General features: G+C 29.4%; 1 long non-coding RNA gene across 1 annotated transcript; it reads right to left on the bottom strand.

Moving 5' to 3' along the window:
• Positions 1–789: 789 nt before the first annotated feature.
• LOC138340857 (uncharacterized) lies at positions 790–3,499 on the bottom strand. Its single transcript, XR_011213704.1, has 3 exons — positions 2,066–3,499; positions 1,370–1,975; positions 790–1,277 (listed from the first exon to the last, which is right to left on the bottom strand). It is a non-coding gene; the product is annotated as an uncharacterized lncRNA (long non-coding RNA).
• Positions 3,500–6,310: the final 2,811 nt, after the last annotated feature.

Raw genomic sequence — 6,310 nt, 5'->3', positions numbered from 1 at the left:
ATGTGTCATACAAATACATGTACACATGCATACACAATAGAATTCTCTCACTCTGCATACAAATACATGTACACATGCATACACATACTTGATCGTTCATTTTGTGTTTCAGTAACTCTAGCCACTTCGAAGTAATAAATTTGTTGGATGATCCCTTATTTTCCCTGTCAAAACTGTGACAAGGAGAAGACTAATCACTTAATGCCCAAAAAGAAAACTAGGGGTCTTTTGAAGATATAGAAATGAGTTTTACAGTTAAGGAGTAGTCTTCAATCCCTTATTTATTTTTTGGTATACCTATGTAGTTCCGGATTATATAGAGGATTGGATGTCCTTCATAGAGAACCATATATGGTTGTAGGTTCTTTGTTTTTGGTATACTTGTATACAACCGATTTTAGCCTTGTATACTAAATTCTTATTTTAGTATCAAAAAATAAAATTACTATATTATTAAATAATGTAAATTATTTATGTTCTGCATAAGTAGTATCGTACAAGAGTTTGAATAATATACTTATATATATACATTTAGTTTAGTTTATATTTTTATTAACTTTTTAAATTTAATTATATTAGTAATATCAGATCCATTATACATTTACAATTTTATGTAATTGATATTAAACAAGTTATAAATTTTTATAAATTTGTAAATGTCTTTGCACATAATACAATACAGTCAAAATTTGATATATTTAGTATCCAATCAGATTTTGTAACTTAAATCATTCACATGTTGTTAAACACATCAAATAAAAAAAGTTCACATATTATTATCAAATTAAAAATATCCAGAAACATTATTACACATCAAATAATTAAAAAAATATAAATCAAGAATCTTTTGGAAAGAAGGTACATGTTCTTTTATTATGACCTTCTTGACCACAATGTCCACAACAATTCGTTTTTGTTGTTATCTTTTAATTTGCATTTTTCTTTTCTTTTTTTCTTGGTCTCCCATGCATCTTTTTGTATTTGGGTGGCAAGACAACTTCTTTCAAAACAGAATCTGGAGCTTTCCATTCTCTTTTGTCTGGCATTGGTTCTATTGAAATTGCATAAGTATTTGTTAATGCATCGTGTTTATAATAATCAGAGCAGTAGGGGTGTACATCTATAATATTCTTCTTCTTCAAGACGGCTATTGCATGTGGACAAGGCATCTCGTCATGCTGAAATCTCCCACATGAACAAGTTTTCCTCTCAAGACAAACAATGTATCTAATCCCACCTTCATACACTGAAAAAATAAACTTAGAAGATGCAACAACCTGCAATTTTTGAAAAAATAGAGACACTCAACCAGTTTTTTTTTTCATTTTTTGTTCAAAAATAAAATAATAAATACAAAGCAAATATGTACCTTCATTTTTGCACTTTTGATGCGTTTAAAACCAATATTTCTTCAAATCTTCTGCCCAATGTTTCTTTTGTATAAGAAATTATTTCTTTGTTTTTGCAATTCCAAGAACCAAATAGAATTCAACTTCCTCCAAAAAATCTATAATAGGTAGTTGTCGTGCATCAACAAGGCAACCATTGATACATTCAGCTATATTTGAAGTCATCATTCTCCCACTGTTCACTGTTGCATGAGGCCTAGCCACTTTTCATACCCAGCATCTTGAAGATACTTTTTTACTCTTCCATCTATTTTATCCAATTTGGCCATCAATTTTTAAACCATCCTTTCTATAAGCCTTAGCCATTGAATAAAACAAATCACTTAGAATGGTCCTGCTTCTCCTAAAGTTTGAACACACATTTTTCCAGAGGTGCCATATGCATGCAAAATGAGGAACAACTGGATAAACAATACTCACACCTTTCTTTATGCTTTCATTTCTGTCAGATACAATACACATTTTTTCCCTCTCACCAAATACATTCTTAAATTGTTGAAAGAACCATGTCCATGAACAATCATTTTCTGTGTCAACAACTCCGTAGGCCAAAGGCAATATGCAACCTTAATATATAAACACAAAACAACATATACTAAATAAATACTTAATATTAAGAAAATAATAAAAATAAATTCATAAACAACATGTCATACCTGCTCCATCAAGTGTACTAGCAGACACAAATGTACTTCGATAAGCTCCACTAAGAAGTGAAGCATCAACAACAACAACTGGCCTACAGAACTCATATCCTCTCATCATTGGTCTTAATGATATGTAAAGATACATAAATTCGTTGTATTCAGATATATGCATCCTTATATATGAATTTGGATACATAGTTTCCAGCATATATATGTATCTTGGCATGTTTCTGTAGCCATGAGCAGGTTTGCCTCTTATAAGTTCCAATGCACGCTCTTTTGCGCGTCATGCTTGTTGATAAGAAATCTCAACGCCATACATTTCCCTGATATCATCAATTATATCGCTCGAAGTCTGTTTTCTTTTATGATTACTTACTTTAGGCGTTGTCACACCACTAACAAACCCAACTGTGGATTGTACCTTGCTTAATACCCTATCCCTTAATGGATAGGCATGTTCACTATTAAAGTATCTCACTATGAATGTTTCTGAATTCTTTCTAACAGATGCCTTCAATTTTCAACAACAATCATCTCAACAACAATCATCTGAACTATTACATTTACTGGTTTAAACATTCAAAATGTGACAAAACTTATTACGACCAAATCATATTACATAGAAAACTACACGCAACATATAATATTGAAAACCAATTATATATTATTAAAAATATTAACATATAAATTGAAAACATACCTTTTGTTATCAGATCTTTTAACTTTAAAGTTGAAACTATTCTTTATTTTGTAATTTTCCATTACCACCTTCAGAGTTGACTTATCCTTATACATTTGATTCTCTTCCACAAATAAATTATTGGTGTCTGATATATATGTAATATGCATAATCAATTGATGATTCAACAATATTGAGAGCCTTTGTGTCATTTTTTTCACCCTCAACACACATGATGACACCTGTTGTTGCATCGAAATTTATTATCTCTTCAACACCTTTATCTGAAGTATCAATGCATAAAGGATAAGTTCCGAATCCAGCCTCATGTTTCTTAATTTCTACATACAATTTTACACCTATATCATTTCGAATACACAATGGAGACGAATTTCCTTCAACAACATATCTAATATCTATATTTTCTTTCGATTCGTCAATACCCAACTCAGCCGCAATTGTTGAAATAAGATTCATGAACGAAATATTTTCATCAACCACTATCCCATCACTTTTGTATCGCTCATACATAACATCACTTTTCCATATTCCAGAATGTCACAACAAGATCGAAATATTCATATTTGAAAATTCAGAATTGGCCTTCCAGAGTTTTTTTTAAAGCAAAATAGTTTTTTTTTTTCTGATTTTGAATATGACTTGTTATTTTTTTTAAAATTGAATGATGATTTAATTTAGTACTTTGTGAAGCAATTTCATGGTAAAATGGTTACAAGATTAACATAAATCAAGGGAAGGTAAATCAGTAAATTGAATGATGATTTAATTTAGTACTTTGTGAAGCAGTTTTCACGGTAAAATGGTTACAAGATTAACATAAATCAAGGGAAGGGAAATCAGTTACCCTTGATTTTCGCTGTAACAGTTACAGAAAAAAAAATAATTAAATATTCGGTCATTTATAATTAAGTATCATTTTTGTTTTATAAAGTATATGTAATTCTTAAAAATAAGGGATTTCTGGTAAATATTGATATTATAGGGATAGAATGTATTTTATCATTTACAGTATGTCATTTACCTAATTTTTACAAAATATAATATAATATTAAATTTTAAATTAAAGAGAGTCCTAACTCAAAACAATTAGGTTAATATTTCTATTTAGATACTTATACTTTTGCTTGAAAAAAAACGTAGCAAATGTTACAAAGATAATTTTATTTGTGGATTTGATTAACAAGTAATAACAGTAATATCATGTAATATTTTTTTGTCGATCTTTATGATAATATTTTAAAATTGTATTTTATAATTTAATTTAATATAATTATAAAAAAAAATGAGCTAACCCGATAAGCCTGTAACCAATGTACTTGTGGGTTGGGCCGATCGTTTTCTGTGTGTTAGCCTGTACGGGGACAACTTTATCAATATCCCACTATGGACGAAAATTCTCAAATCAATCAAAAATAACTCAAATTCTTTTACACGATTCATTTTTTATTTTAAACACATGTCACGGTCCCTCTAAACTAACTCAAAAATTTTTTTAACTCATTTGCTTCCATTCTCAAAAAAACACTAAAAAACTTTCAAATCAGGAACCCTTCGATATTTCTTTCAATTTTTTCCACCCTCCTCTTTGGTAGTTCTTCAAATATCTTCTCCTTCCCTACGATAATTCTTCTAATGTCACAAAATAGTTATTCGTCTTAAAAAAACGCGTTTATGATTTGGCGGTCAGAAGTTTGACTTCAGGTCTAACTCGAAAAGAAGATTTTTCAAATGCCCTCGTACGAATGTAAGTGTATTTTTTGAATTGATTTGTTTCTGTTATTTAATTCTTTTTGTTCTAAATTATTAGTATTATTGTATTTTTGACTGTTATGAGAATTCTCTTTATGTAAATATTAAGAATGAGAAGATCAAGATATTCCCGAAATAGCGTACATTTGTAATTTATAGTTATAATTGAAAGAGGTAAAGATTGAAACAAATACTTTGAAGATTGAAATGGAGAATTAGAAAATTGCAATGAAAAATTTGAAAATTGAAAGGGTCATTGTTAAAAAGATTGCAACGCTAGATGCAACTAATGACTTGGAAGTTGACAAAGTTAGGATATTTGAATAGAAATATTGTAAGATAAAATACAAATTTATTATTTCATTTTTTTGTTGGATTTGTAGCTACGATTGATGACAAAATGAAAAGTGTTTAATGTCTTTTGTGATGTAGTGAGTCTCTTGGAATATCCATCTTCTTGTGTGAGGTGCTAAGTTGATGAAGTATGACTCTTATTCTTCTTTTTGGTCTTGCGATAATGTATAAAACAATCATATTTAGTTGTTGACAATATACTAAATATGAAATCTCTATTGAATATATCAATCGACCACGCATTGATATGAAGCAATGTGTAGTTGTTAAAGTAATGTGTAATTGTTGAAGTAATGTTAATATTTGTACTAATCACTCATGATCATTTCCACACACTAATAAAACTTTAACAAAATTGCAAGATCAAATATTGAAAAGAAACTAAGCTTGAACACTTCATATATATTGACAAAAACTAATTTGAACATAAATAAGTTAGTTCAGTACATATTCAATCATTCTGTCACTAATGTGACCTTCAAATACAAAAACAATTAACACATAAACAAGTTTTTTCATGACATTATAATCTCAAAAAGACGCAGCAAAATAACAAAATATTATCTCCACTATTATACTTGTCACGATTGTACCTTACATTATCCTTTTTTTCTTAAATTTTTTCAATTTTAAATGCTCCAACATTCTTCCAATAATAGATGTATTGTCCTTTCATGTAAATTTTTCTGATGTATACAAGTCATTTGGTACCATTAATCACTAAGAAAGTTGATTTGTCCTGATTCTCCTCAAAGGAATATAAGGTTTTCATGAGGAGATTATTCTTGTTTTTGTGTTTTTTGGATTCTATACTTCAATTTCATCTCTGGAACACCTCTTGGTTTTTAAAGTATGTCATCCTCAACTTCAAGATCAAAAAATCAGTATTTGATGCATAACTTCGACTAGATTGTGGAGTTACCAAGGGAAATTCCTCCACTATCGCAATATTTAAAGATCTGAGAGAGAGAATTTCCCTCTTTCGAGTATATGCTTTCCCAAGTGATTGAAAAGATTTTAGGCTACAGAGAAAAAAAGTTCATCAATTCTTTTATAAAATAAGCTCATAAGACTATAATCATAAAGAGAAGAAGACAAGAGCAATAGATAGAAGAAGAGGACTTTTCTTCTTATGCAAGTATATGTAAGTCTCATATGTATATTAACATTTGCTCCATTGATTGCAGGATATTATTGTGCCTCCATATGCAAACAAATAGCGTGTTTGAGATTGTCCTTTATGCGGATCAAATAAATATTCTGCATCTGCTTAACAAATCAATTTTGTCTTGAATTCCTCAAAATAGAATAAATCCATAATTATGGTCCTTCGAAGATATTCAGTCATGTGCTCAACACCATTTCAATGTTCTTTTATCGGGGAGAAACAGAATCTTGGCAGTAAATTTATTGAAAAACAAATATCTGATTGTTAGTAAGATGCACGA

The sequence above is a fragment of the Solanum lycopersicum genome, chromosome 1, assembly GCF_036512215.1.
Source record: "Solanum lycopersicum chromosome 1, SLM_r2.1".
In the NCBI taxonomy this organism is placed as follows: domain Eukaryota; kingdom Viridiplantae; phylum Streptophyta; class Magnoliopsida; order Solanales; family Solanaceae; genus Solanum; species Solanum lycopersicum.
Note: the sequence above shows the minus strand (reverse complement) of the source record. Positions and strands in the feature narration are given on the sequence as shown.